Below are 13,576 nucleotides of genomic sequence, written 5' to 3'. Positions count from 1 at the left end.
GTACATGTATAGTAAAACTGCTCACATATATACACATGTATATGCATTTCTGTTTGTTACTTGATAAATAACTGAATTTGGATTTTGCAGCTTAAAACCTGGCAGGGTGGCAATTCTCTGAAGGAAAGTCTTGATGATGGGATACTTGCTGCAGTTCATTTGCTATCAAGGTACAGTTACTTCAGCTAATGCAAAAGTTGAATTGTGTGTAAGGTTAGTATCAATAATGCAAAGAGGTCACTGCATGTGAGCCTTTACATCATCTTAGCTCTCCCGTGCTGGCAGAGCTGTAGGAGTCTATGCAGAGCAGGAATAAGTCAAATGCCCTGTGTGTTGATTTTCCAGCACTGCACATGTTCATGCATGTCCTCCCATGCCAGTATGGTGTCCTTCAGATTAAAATTTTCCATCATAAAGCCTCCCAATAAATGCAACTAATGGCAAAAGACTGAAACAGGATTGTTTCGTCAAGCCCTTGCTGAATGTCACAGAAGACTCAGGATCCCTGCTGGCAAAATGGGACCATGTATAGAGAGGGGCCTTCTCTGTTATTGAAAGAACGAATATCCTTCATACACTTGGAGCAATGGGATGGAGCCTTGTCCTCTCCAGCACTCAGGATGTTTATCTCACGTACAAAAGGCAGGAAGCCATAGATATGTGAGTAGTCAATGCTCAGTGGTGCCCATACAGCTGTAAATCCACTGCTTTTGAAATTTAGCTGCAACCTATAGTTCTGTGTGGTGGTGTGACAGGCAGTACCAGCATGCTGTAAGGAGAGACTGAACCCCCAGAGTTTTGTTATTCTGCCGGCCTGCTACAACACACAGAGCAATGGGATTCAGAGAGAGAATCCAATTCAGATAAGGCTGTTTGGGAGTGGCAGAAGATCTTTAGCTTTTAATGGGGAAAAAAAAAAAATAAAAATTGGCTGTGGCTTGAAAGCTGTTTTATCTGAGCCAGTTTGGCCTGAAGAGACTTATCTGCTGTGGAGGGCGAGGGAGGAAGGGACATAAAAGGGTATGTCAGCTACTTTTAGATACGAAGGGGTGGTTGGTAATTTCAGTTAGCTCTCTCTGGAATGGGTGAAAAGAAAACCTTATGTTCACCTGATTTAGCAGATGGGTATGCAGCACCTTTTGATGAGGCAGATTTTATCCACCTGGAAACCACATGGATGGATTAGCAATGGGGCAAATCTATGTAGAAATCTACAGCTAAACTCTGACAGCTGGGAGGAACGGAGCTGCTAGGACAGTCTGATCCAGGACCTGGCTGTAGTTTAATCAGTTCTGGCTCAGTGTAAATTGGGGGAGATTCTGACAGAGATGATTTGTTTTGAGTGACTTGACAATATGTCCTGTTTAGGACTGGCTTGTGTCTTCCCCACCAATCATCTTGGGTAGAGCATCAAAGCAGTCTGAAGACATGATGAACACCTTTGTGGAATTCTTTCTCAAGTCTTCTTCAGGGCTTGTCATCTGCTAATGGTACATCCCACACATACCTAATGCTGAATGGGAAGAAAACAATTATTAAACTTCTCCTGAGGGAGCTGTAGTTTCCTAGGCTCATGGTATGAGACACAGAAGCCACAAAGCAATGGAAGGGGGAAAGGCAAAGAGGAAGCAGAATTTAGAGGAACCACTCAAGCAGAGAACCAGACAGCCTGTTAGGGGTTTCAGTGGTCCACAGTTTGCCTTACCGTAATAATGTGCTTGTACTAGATTATTCCCCAAGTACTATGCCTGGATTTGGTAGACCATTAAAAGGGTAGGAGTGAGAGATTTCAGAAATTATAAGGTTAGTGATAACAAACTATGAGAAAGTAGAATATGGGGGATATTAAAAAAATCAGCTGTCATATTTGCATGCATTTGGGAACACTGACTGGTAAGTAATTAGGAATTTCAGGAAAAGTATCTCCATTCAAATTTTACATACTAAGACTAACTGCTCCATCTATTAACATCCAGCATATTTTTCCCTTCTTTCTCGAGCTAATTATTTTCTCTCAGAGAGAGAAGCTTTGACTTATTCTCACATGGCAAATACTTGGCAAACATGACAGTCATTTTGGAACAAGGATTCATATGTTGAACCATATTCTTGCTTATAAGAAAACTTTTATATTTAATAAGACCTCTAGTACAGGGAAATTGATGGTTTATTCGGCTGGAAGATATTTGCCAAAACTTTTTGTGGCAGAAGGAAAGTAAATGAAACTCTGAAAATTGCTAAGACATGTTGATTATTGGCTAAAGAAAAATCTGGATGATAATTTTACTTTTACAGCTCCTTTTCTCCGACAACCAAGTCTATGTTCTCAAAGCCAAGTCTTTGGCATTAATTTATTTCTGCTAATAATTAAATACATTAAAATAATAACTAAATAATAACTAAACAGTAAATAATAACTAAATTATAATAATAATAAACTAAAACAGTAAAATACTGAAGGACATACCCGAATCAGCAATTTCTTTGGCTGGCTGGAGGTTTGCTTTTTATTACCTCTCAAACTGTGAAAAGTTAAGTAACACATATGTGAGAAGAACTGGGAAAAGGAAGAAACAGTAAAAAGGTACTGAAAACCTTTTTAGGTGGCAGTTCAGATGTGTTTCAGGGATGATGTTCAGCAGCCTCCAGTATCTGAAGCTGAATCATCAAGACCTTAATAGATTCTAGCTAGATTTTTCTAACATTCAAGGAACTTTAATGAGGACACATTTGTTTATGGGAGTCAAAATTTTAATTACAAAAGCATGAAAATAAGCAGTGGGAAATAGGAGAAAGCATTAAGAATTACTTTAGAAATAACTCTTGCAAGCATGGTCAGGAGATAATTTTCCAAGGCCAGGAGATAATGTGTTACTAATCTATGGACCACTACCAAAAAATGTGTCAGAGTAGATGCTGTGCAACAACTCCATGTGTTCTCCATTCACCGGTAACCATCAGGTTATAATTGAATAAAAAAATAATGCAGAATGCACTTTTCTGAAAGCCAAAGCAATATGTTGAATGCTAGTACAAGACTATAAAACGGCATTTTATTGTCTTCCCCAAACATTTATCTTTTGCTTGCTGTCTTTGAAGGATTTAACTAAACTGACCTCTTGGCTGGATTTAAAATTACAGGCCAGATTATGCAATCTGCATACTCTGCAGTTGCCTACTCTGCAATGTCTGCATCCTGCTGAGTGGCTGTAAATCCCAGTATCTCCTCTTACCTCCTTGAAGGCAATTTGTAAAATGAGGCATATAATCTCCATTGAGAATTCAGCCATCTATCAAATATTTAATGTCATGTTTTAAGATCTGCGCTGTAGATCAGACAACAATTTGGGCTGTAGTGCTTTAGAAACGTATTTCTTAAAAATGTTAGCTTGCTGACAATACCAATTACTGAGATTGGCAATACTGCTCATACAAGATACCGTATCAATTGTTACTGTGTAGGGTTTGATTTTGTGCAGGGTTGCAGATTATGCAGCATGGCTCTGCTCAGAAAAGGCTTTGTTCACGTGGCAAACACACCATCATCAGAACTGGAAACCAGAAAGTCAGCCAAGTAAGATTTTTGGCAAACAGTTCTTTTTGCCTTTCTGTCCTGCCTCCTTCCCTCCCCCCTCTCCCCTCCAAGTCTGAACAAAATTGGTATTTTTAAATTGAAAATGTAATGAAAAAACAGAGTTTTGTTTAAAACACAATTTAGATTGAAACCGTATGTGCAGACTTCTAAAGAATTTTCTGCAATCTGCTAGTTTAATGTAGAAATAAAGTTCACTGTGATATCAATGCTTGCCACCCCATCACGGTTTGTTTTGCAAGCTGTTGCTTCAAAATGTTCAGAAAATATTTTAAATGTCTCAAGCATGACCAGATTTTGAAGGAGTTAGTATCTTTCATTACAGTAATATACCTGGAAAAAGTAAGTCAGCCTCTGATCTGAATACAATTTGAGAACAATTACTTTGTTTAATTCTAATTATGCTGAGGGCATACAGTCTCACCTACTGCTTTAGTATCAGGAAGAAGAAGATCACCTTTGATAAGTCTTTCTTTTTCATGAATTTTCACTTCCAAGCTTTCAGACTCTTAAAAATATTTTCTCCTTTGTTGCAAAAGTAAAAAAAAAAAATCAAGAGAGGCCTTGTATACAATAAACTGTACAGGACAGTCTCCTCCATTCTGCTCTGTACTTGCTCAATTATGAGCAGCAGTAAGTGGGAGCACTAAGTCGACTGGTGAAACAGGCCTTGTTTACATCACTGAAACTGGGCTATGTGGGGCTTCTGCTCGGGGGAAGTAACACGTGTGGTACTCAAGATATGTTTTTCCCTTTTTTGGTGGGTCTGGTGACAGTATGTAGACTTCTTGTCATTCAACTGACCTGTTTTATGGTTTTCCTCTGTTGTGGTTTTTTTTCAGGTAGTTCACACATAGTTTCTCTGAATCCCCCTCCTCCCCTCCTCCGAAAGATGTTTGTAATGCTGAAGGGAAGACCTGAAGATAAGACAGCATAAAATAAGTAACAAGTAAAGTGGGCCTAAGCCTTACTGATTATATTCCTGGTGGAGGGAAGTCATTCAAGTTAAATGCCACTCCATGTATTTATTAGTCAATGTCAGTAAACTTCAGAAACTCTGCCTCTAACAGCATCCTTTAGTCTTTACATATTATTTTAGAAAGAGAAAAGAGGGCTTCAAGAAAAAAGTGGAGAAAGCTATGTAACTAAAACTGTTACTTGTAAATTCAGTTTCAGTTGTAATTTAAAATATTTGAGTATTTAAAGAGATTTTATTAGTCTTTTGCTTTTAAATTATTTTTTCTCGTAAATGAAAGCTAAGGTTTTATTCTGATATCACAGGACTCCAGGAAGGGAGCAGATAAAAGAAAGAAGGAAAAGGATTGCAGAAGTTGTGATAAAATCAGAAGCATTGTTACTGACTGCAGAGACATGATAGCCAAAACTGAAGAACTAAAGCAGGTAGAGTTATGCTGTCATTTGATCACTTCACAACTTTACAGAATGCAGGCAAAATATGTCCCTGTCCTCATCAGCACAGAGGCAGAGACATCAGTCCATACACATTAGGAATACCTAACAGTAGTAACTCCGAACTAAAACATATATATGTGTATATATATATATTCACTTTCCTAAAACTTAAGAATCCATGTTGGCAGAACCACACCGTCTAAGACAATGCATGCAAATGTACCCTGGAATCTCCACACTTCAGGAATATATCCATGTTTCTTGTACAATACTATTTCTGTTAAACAGAAAATTAAGTTTCAGGGTTTACCACAGTGATAATTTTCACAGCTTTTAATCCACACAAACACAACATTTATGTAACAGGTACAGAACTATGTGAGTATCCTCTGAAATGATGCATACTCAGAACTGGATAGCGTAGTACTTCAATAAAAAACAGTATGTTCATCCAGAGAGAGATCGTCTTGGATATTTTTCTTTGGGTGAGAAGGAAAATACCATTCTAAAGCAAAACAGCCTGCACACGTTGCTAGTTCTTTGCATGTGGAAGAGCTTCTTTCAGAAATGGATTGTTTTCCAGTCTGTAAATATTTTGTTGAAGCAGCAGAAGCTTCTTCAAGCATATAGTAAACAAAGTTCAGACAAAGGAAGGAAAGCCATCAGAACTCTAATAAAGAAACTGCAATAAGAAAGAGTATCAGGAGTCAGGCTTTGCGTATCTAGAATTTGTGTAATACTTACTTGTACAAAACCATTTTCCCTCCTTGGATTTTTCAGTCTGACTATGCATCATAATCCTACAGTTTTCCTGATGTGTAAAGCAGTATGCACCCTTTACCTCTGCATGGGAAACATTTTCATCCAGAGCTGTAAACCACCCCTTTAGAAGTGTCCAGTGGGATTTGTGAGAGAGGAACTTCTGGGCTGTGGGACAGTCATCTTACGCGATTTTTTAGTCGTACGAATACATAAATTTTATTTGATACTGGTAATAATGGAGTTAAAGTGCCTTTTTCAGCTGAGCTTATGTCACACCAGAAGGGTTCAAAGATGAACTTCTGAAGGTGACTTTTTAACAGCAGATTTGGTCTGCAAGGCATTTCCACAAAGAATTCATCAGGGTTATATTATAACTTGGACAATGTTATCAATATTTCTAGGGAAAAAATAGATACATATATATTTTTAAGTAAAAGAAGCCTAAAATATATTGGTGTGTAGAATGTGATTTTCAACATGAAAAAGAATGGTAATAAGTAGTTTTTACTTTTATGTCTGATTCAGAAATTGCTAATATATTTCCAAATACTTCTGTGCTCAGTAAGCTGGAGGAGAATTATGCAAAGATAATTTATCCTAATTGAGTTTTACCTTTCAATACAACAACTAAAAAAAAAAAAACTCCTCATGAAGAGAAAAATGTGCAGAACATACCAGTAGTGAAAAATCTACAAAGGTAATGTAAATTTTTTCAACAATAATTTATAGCAACTTATTCTGGGTGACCTGTGAAGTTTATTCCAGGTTTTTTAAACCCCACAAATGCCAGAAAAAAAGCATATTTTTGTTCTCCATTTTTCTAGCTCCCTTTTGGTTATGAGAGTTACCGGAACTAATAGTTCCGGTAACTCAATTTATCGTATAAGAATTAGTTTTTTGTAATTATTGTGTTTTGATTAATTCAGCCACAAGTTAGAGTTAGTAACACTAAGACAGCTTTTTAGAAGAATAAGTCATTTTGCTTAGTTTTTAAATAACTCGGATAAGAATCAGTAATAAATTACATCTGACATCAGTAAGACTTTAGAAAGTGTGTTGCTAAGGTTAGGTAATTATTTATGGAAAAATAAGAGTTCAGAGGAAAATGTAAATTGGCCTACCGAGAAGATGTTGGGTCATTCTGACTGGTTAGTTGACATATATTCCTCTGACTGACTTCTCATAGTGTTTGAAACAAGCCTGTCAGAGGAAAATGTGATCTCTCCATGTGGACCCTATTCCCATGCTTGACAACCTTTAATGTGTTTGTCCTCACATCAGCCTTGTGGGTAATGTTAACTCCAGCAAGACACTAAGTGGCTCACCTGAGATAACCCAGGAAAAGTGTTACACTTGACTGTTCTTTTCTAGCTTTTTCTGCCCTGTGCCAGGTTTTTCTTGATTCCTCAGGATAAAGCTGAGTAGATAGAAAAGGCTACTCTGGGTGCACTGAAAAAGTCAGAGGCATTCCCTGCTGACCTGTTTTATTACTCTTTCTTGTAGGAGAGAGCCAGCCATGCCCTTTGTACAGACAGTATGTTTGGACTTGGCTTGGGAAGAATTTGAGTTGCCCCTTCAAACACACAGCACAGATTGCAAGGTGAGCATCTGAGACCGCAGACAGCTGTGTGAACACGGTGATTTTGATGCAAGCAAATGTTTGAATACTTTTACACATTGGCATTCTGTTGGAAATCAGATTCCAAGTATGAGTGACCTGAAAAACTGCTGTTGTGCAACAGATTCATTATCCTCTAGGACTTCTTCAAGGGATTTGATTGTTTGCAGATCTTTAGGGCTTGATGGTTACAGGTCTCCTGGACTTACAGCCAGTGTAGTGTATCAGCTAGGAAAGATGCTATTTTTTAAGCTGATGCTTCTTACAGAGTTGTGTTTTCTAGGCTTTATATAAATACTGTCCAGCTTTACTGTGAAAGTGGTGTGCTCAATCCTACATTTGAACTGTGCTGCAATATTTAAACTGGAAATAAAATTTCAATTACAGTTTCTTACTGGTAGAAATTTCTTTTTAACATGCTTGAAAGTTTCATAAAATTATGTAAAGCTTCTCTCAAAGTTGCTAAAACAAACCTTATTAATGCTAAATTCCTTTAAGGCTTTTTTCTTCTCTTGATAATACACCCTTGAGAATGATGGCGCCTCACTATTACAATGCATCAAGCCAGGGGCAGTGCAGGTGTTAATTACATTTTTTAAAGTAATCATTAAATAGTTTGTACTTCACACAGAGACCGTGAACTCCATGCAGTAAGTTAATTGAACTTAGTAGTAGGAAAATAGGAGAATAAATCTGAATTGCAGAAGTCACTGCCAGAAATCTGTGACTAGAGTGGTTGGAAAATACATGATCGTCTTTTCACACGCCTTTCTTAGTCATTGTTAAACTTAATCTTGGTAAGTGGGGTTGGACTAGATGACCTTTAAAGGTCCCTTCCAACCCAAACCATTCTATGATTCTGTATGGGTATGGACAAACCTCCTGCATCATATAGTACATCCCAGATTATCAGTGCCGCGTAATTCATTGCTATTTCTACAGCTTCTCTAGCCAGTTCTAAGGCAGCTCTCATGACAGTGCACTACTTTTTCCAGCTGTTGTGTGCTGCAGAGGTTGCTCTGCCCACTGAAACTCCATGAATCACATTTTTTCTTCCTAGTACAAAAAGAAACTGCTTGTGCATTTATTACTCTTTTGGCAGTTTCCCCTTTAGGCTACATACTCATTTTTTAAAACCTTTTCACTCTTCAGCAGAACTTCAAAGCATGCTCTGTGATGTCTCAGGTAGAAGCAGTACAGGTGTTTTTAATGGAGAAACGGAGATCCTTGCAAGGAAAGCCCATCTCTAGATGGATTTGTAACAAGGAATATGATATGGTCTATACAACAGTTAATTTAGTCTCTCTAACAGACTGAGTGATGGCCTCATTTCACACTCTTTTTTGCAAAAAATGAATCTCTTTTTACATACTTTTTGGTAGTGTTGAGTTTATGTCAGAAGAAAGGTGGATATTACCGTCTACATTTCCTAAAGCATGTAGTGCATAACATTGTGTAACACACAAAAACCACACTCGGAGCTTTTCAAAAGAGGAACTTTTCAAAAGAGACAGGATCTTGTAGTAGCAACCTGAAGTTAACTGAAGCCGGAAACATCACCGTTTCCAATTCTTTGTCTGTATGCCAAGTATGCAGCTTATCTGATTCATAGTATGACTGTCCACATTTAGTTCTGAACAGGCATCCTCTGTAGTTCAAAAAATTTAACTTCTGGGCTTTTAAAAAGGAAGGCAAGTATAAAAGGGAGATATCTCACGAAAGGACTGGATTTCTCTGGGAGCTGAGCAAACATTTTTCTGGAAAATTCCTACTCAGAACAGCAGTGCTATCAAGTAGTACTTTTATGTCTTTTATTCAGATAATGCCTTTGTGCAGCGTTTGCTACTTTTTCACTCTTACAGCAGTAGTCAGAGAATAATGTTCATCAACTGCATGTTTGTTTCTTGCTCTCTTGGTGCTACCTAACTGCAATAGCTCTTGCCATTTTTTGTGTGTGTGCATATGAGTATTATTTGAATGAAGAAGTACAGTCATCAGTTCTGTTTTTTATTGGAAAAGATGAGATAGGAACTGCGAGTACCATTTCCTTGATGCTAAGTTTATATAGATTTTTTTTTCTTTATCACTCTGCTTCCTACATAGACCTAGATGGAAAATGCTGTCTGTAGAATACAATCAGATCATGAACTACAGGCACAAAAAAATGGCTTGTAGGAAACATGCATTAAGTTCTTCACAGTGTCTCTGAGGGAGCAGTTTTTGCTGTCAGTAGGCAGTGATCAGAAAGCAGGCAAGAATGTGCTCGGGATCCTACTAAAAGGTAGCATTTGACAGGACATAGCGTTTGATTCACTGTCCTATTAGGGATGGTTGAATCTCACCCAAAGTCCACGGACTTCTGGTGTGGATGAACTGGGACTTGAGTGCAGGTTTGGATCTGCTTCTGGAAGGCAGTGTAGACATATCCAAAACAAGCCACATTTACATAAAACCGGAGAAATGAGGAATATGCAAATCAGGCTTAATGCAAAACAAGAAACCTTTCTCCAATGCAAAATTAACTTTTTGTATGATAATGACAAGTCATTAGTTTCCTTTCACAGATAACAGTAATCTGCCCTGGGGCACAACTCTGCAGGAAAGAAAACCTCCTCTTTATAGGTTCTGCCTCATTATCCCTAGGCAGCTTCACTGCTGATATCAACATACTGACTTCCCAGCACACTGGATTCAGTGAGAGAGAGGGTAGATGGCTGGTGGCAGCTATTTTATTTTGGGGAAGAAGGTGATCTCTGCTCTCTGCTGGGAAATAAATTGACTTTTATCACAGTCTATCTTCCACTAAACATATTTTTAAATCACAGTCTCTGTTTTTCATATCAGTAAGCTCCGTTAAGCTAACAAGAAGAAAAGAGCACATATCTGCAACAATTCAGTGGTAGCTTAAATTCACATTTAACAGAAATCACTGACACGTATTAAGAAAAGGCTTTTCGTTTTAAAGAGAACCAAGAGTAACATCCCTCTTAAAATCATATAGAATCCGCCCTTCTCTGAGTTCTCACCAATTCTTGTTACAAGTATTTATCATTAGAGAATGATAAATTAGAAAAGAAAACTGGATTCCTTTTGACTTCTTTGCACTTTCTGCTGCACTGTAGGTAGGGCACATTTACGGTCTCTGGCTGGGCGAGCGCATGTTTAAACCTCCGGTCTGCCTAATGAGCTGGAGGAATAACCTACTCCTGGCACGCCATCTAGTTTCTTCCGTATTTATGACTAGAAATCTTAGAGTAGAGCCAGCCCTCTTGGGGGAGCTTGATCTCCTGCTGATACTCAGTGTAAATTGTGAATCTCCGGAGTTCCTGCTCCGAACAACAGAGGTGCAGTGCCCTGCAGCAAAGGTGCCCGCAGCCAGGCTGCCTTTGGACACTAGATGCCAGCAGGTTGGGAGCTGAGGCCCTTGTAGGTGGTCCATGCTAAGCAGTCTCTGTGAACCCACCTCTGAACGGTGGTCCCCTTGACCGTGTTTGGCTTTGAGACTGCAGAGAAACTCCTGGGACTACAATATCTGGTGCTATTTTAAACATTGCTATGAATCAGATAGCATTCCTCTACTACCATAGATTGCTTTCTTTACTTTCCTGTGTGTAGTCTCCAAAACACAGATTCCTACTGTGTTTTGTTACTGCATTGGACGCTCACACATTTAGTCCCTTTATCCTTTAATTTTAAAGCCATCTTCCTTCAAAAATAGATGTGCAGCCTATGCTTGTTTTCCTTTTTCTGAGCTTACTATTTCTTCTTATAGGTAGGACATACCTGAAAGTGAATATTCCAGTTCTTTTAAAATGTGCTAAAATTACCTACATAGAGTGTGATATGGTTGCACTCCATATAGTGCAATAATGTTTTGGTGTAAGAAGCTCAGAATGCAACAGGACTTTATAGTGCATTATATAGAGCACTCAATACTTTTACGAAGGATTCACTCATTGCTGAGACAAGCTAGTTTTGAACTGCTGACCTGTAAGATAAAAGGAAAGGTGATAATTCCCTGGAGATACCTAAACAACTGTGTAGTTTTAAATGTAAAAAATTTTAATCGGTCCTTGTTAGAAAATACTGCATGTTTGGTTATTTTGGAAGATCTTGGTTTTTAGAGTGGAGGTGAGACTGATTGTGGTAAATCATACAGTTAGTGAAATGTCATAGTCATAACATCAATGTTCCTAATAACTGAATTTTACTGATAGTATTGAACGACTGAAGTGTCAGTTTTCTCTGACTTGCATTATAATGTTCTGCTGAGTGTTGCATAAAAATATTAAAGCTGTGTTACAGTGTAAACGACATATTAAAAATAAGCACTTCATTGTATGGGTGGTTTAAAGGAGGTGTGGAGAGTTTGTGGTCAAAACAGAGGGGGAAAGCCTAGAATAACAAATGAGCTGTGTGTTTTTATAGGGGTCGTTTATTCCTAGATTTGAATGCCACTGATTACTTCCGCATTAGGAGTATTTATGAGTGATTACTCATAAAGAAACATAACTGGCACTTAAGTTTACAGAGAATTTCAAAGAAGCATCAGAAATACTATGGTCAGGAAGAACTACTACAACCATAAAGAAACAAAATAAACTTTGTTAAACAGAGTGTTTTCAACAGAAGTTTGAAAAGGAGAAAGATTTTCAACTATTACCAAACAGTGTTTATCAGACCCTTGCCTTTTCCTCAGTCGAGAGGAACGGGCATTCTAAGTGTGAAGGTTTGCATCTAAGAATGTCTCATTTCCTCTTGATAGCAAGCTGCAAGATGATGCATAGTGCTCATATGACTAGATCAAGAAGTGTAAATATTTTAACATAGTCTGTGTGATTTTTTACTGTTATTTCTGCTAATGCTTAAATCAACGCAACTTTTCAAACCATTATTCACTTCTCTCATGCCTATTATAATAGTAGCTTGGATGGTGACAGCGTTGGGTCTGCTTCAGGCACTTGGAAATCTGAGAGGATACTAAATACTGAATGTTGGCAAAGCATTCTTTTTGTTGCAATCAACAGAAAATGAGGAGATGGCTTTAGAAACAATGGCTTGACTCTTCCTTGTGAACATTAAAGTTCATTATTTCAAACACTTCAATGCTACAGTTAATCCTGGCATATCTGCTTAAATGTTACTGAGGACATACCTGTAATCTGGTAATTACCTAAAGCAAAGCCTTAGTTATCTAACTGTAGTTGATGATTCCAGAGTTCTAGTGCTGATGATAAATACATTGTGAAAAATGTCAGCATAGGGGCTTTTGAGAGGTTTCATTTCTTTTATAGAGGGGGAAAAAATGGAAAAGTGTGGGTCAGGTCCTTAAAGGTTGTTTGGCACAGCACCTTAAATATCTTTAAGTGCTAGATGCTTCATGTTGTAGGCAGCATCTAGCAAAACCAGTGGGAAAGCCAGGGCAACGTCTCTTTGGAAAATAATAGTTGTTGCGTGCTACTATTTCTTTGTGTGTCTTTCCTTATGTGTAAAGTCAGCACCTACTTACTTCTGTTTCTTTCCTTTGCTGTACCTACCCAGACCTCAATGAATTCAATGTTTTCTGCATTTCCCTTCATGGTGGGAAAAGGTGGGACTCGAGAAAGTTATACCTCGGAGTAAGATGCATGTCTTTTTTTTCCCTATCTTTGCTTGCGCTAAATTCTCTCTCTGTTTGTACCCAAATGTTGTTCTAGATTTTGTCTCAATTGTTTATTTTGTTGGAGCAAGGAATTCATGTACTCCTGCACATGAAAATCTGCTCACCTATCATTATGCTCAATTTAGAACAGCCTATTCAGTACTACAGTCAGCAGTTTGCCTATGTTTTTATGCTTGTAGTCTGTCATCATTTGTATCTTCTCAGGGCTCACACTTCTCTCCGTCAACAAGGGATTGTCTTTTCTCTTTCCTGTCCCTCAGGCTTGTCCTGACTCTCTTCAGAGCTTTGTCCTTTTAACAGACTCTCTTCTGTCCTAGGTCCAAGAATTGATACAATGCTTTTATTTTTGTACCTGTTTGGCATTGTTTGAGATTTTTTTCGTTGTTTCAGTAGCTATGCTTGTACAGACACTTCAGAATATATTGATTTCCTTAAGGAAGAAGGTAAAGCAAATCTGCCTTTGTCTCTCTAATACAGTACTTAAAGTACCTAACTAGATATTGCAACCTCATTCTCAAGGCAAGAGTTA

The 13,576-nt window shown here is 38.0% G+C and overlaps 1 long non-coding RNA gene across 2 annotated transcripts in view; it reads right to left on the bottom strand.

Annotated features, from left to right (window-relative positions):
• Positions 1-831: 831 nt before the first annotated feature.
• LOC106901944 overlaps positions 832-13,576 on the bottom strand; it is a 28,694-nt gene continuing 15,949 nt past the window's right edge. For both annotated transcript variants that reach the window (XR_001414405.1, XR_001414406.1), the window contains 3 exons: positions 4,397-4,509; positions 2,468-2,522; positions 832-1,513 (listed from right to left, as the gene is read on the bottom strand). This is a non-coding gene — a long non-coding RNA (uncharacterized LOC106901944). The remainder of the gene's footprint in view (positions 1,514-2,467; positions 2,523-4,396; positions 4,510-13,576) is intronic.

This window comes from Calidris pugnax, unplaced genomic scaffold (assembly GCF_001431845.1).
Source record: "Calidris pugnax isolate Ruff unplaced genomic scaffold, ASM143184v1 scaffold273, whole genome shotgun sequence".
Taxonomy (NCBI): Eukaryota; Metazoa; Chordata; class Aves; order Charadriiformes; family Scolopacidae; genus Calidris; species Calidris pugnax.
The sequence above is the reverse complement of the archived record's forward strand: the minus strand, read 5'-3'. Positions and strand labels throughout refer to the sequence as shown.